Below are 236 nucleotides of genomic sequence, written 5' to 3' on the forward strand. Positions count from 1 at the left end.
CCCAACCCGGTCGCACCCTTGGTGCGGCTATCGTGAACGATATTCGTTTGAGATATTTTTCCGATCGTTTTTCACCAAACTTTTTACAAAATCTTATACATAATAATAATCCCAACTCGTATCCAAATTTACAGCCCCTACGGTTCAATATTAAACTCGTATTTTGAGTTTTTGTACCCGAATCTCGTCGAGTCGCCGCCACAGCAGCTTCTAGCCTAAACCGATCGATGTACAAG

Source organism: Cynara cardunculus, unplaced genomic scaffold (assembly GCF_001531365.2).
Source record: "Cynara cardunculus var. scolymus isolate 2C unplaced genomic scaffold, CcrdV1 Un_Scaffold_5060, whole genome shotgun sequence".
NCBI classification, from domain to species: domain Eukaryota; kingdom Viridiplantae; phylum Streptophyta; class Magnoliopsida; order Asterales; family Asteraceae; genus Cynara; species Cynara cardunculus.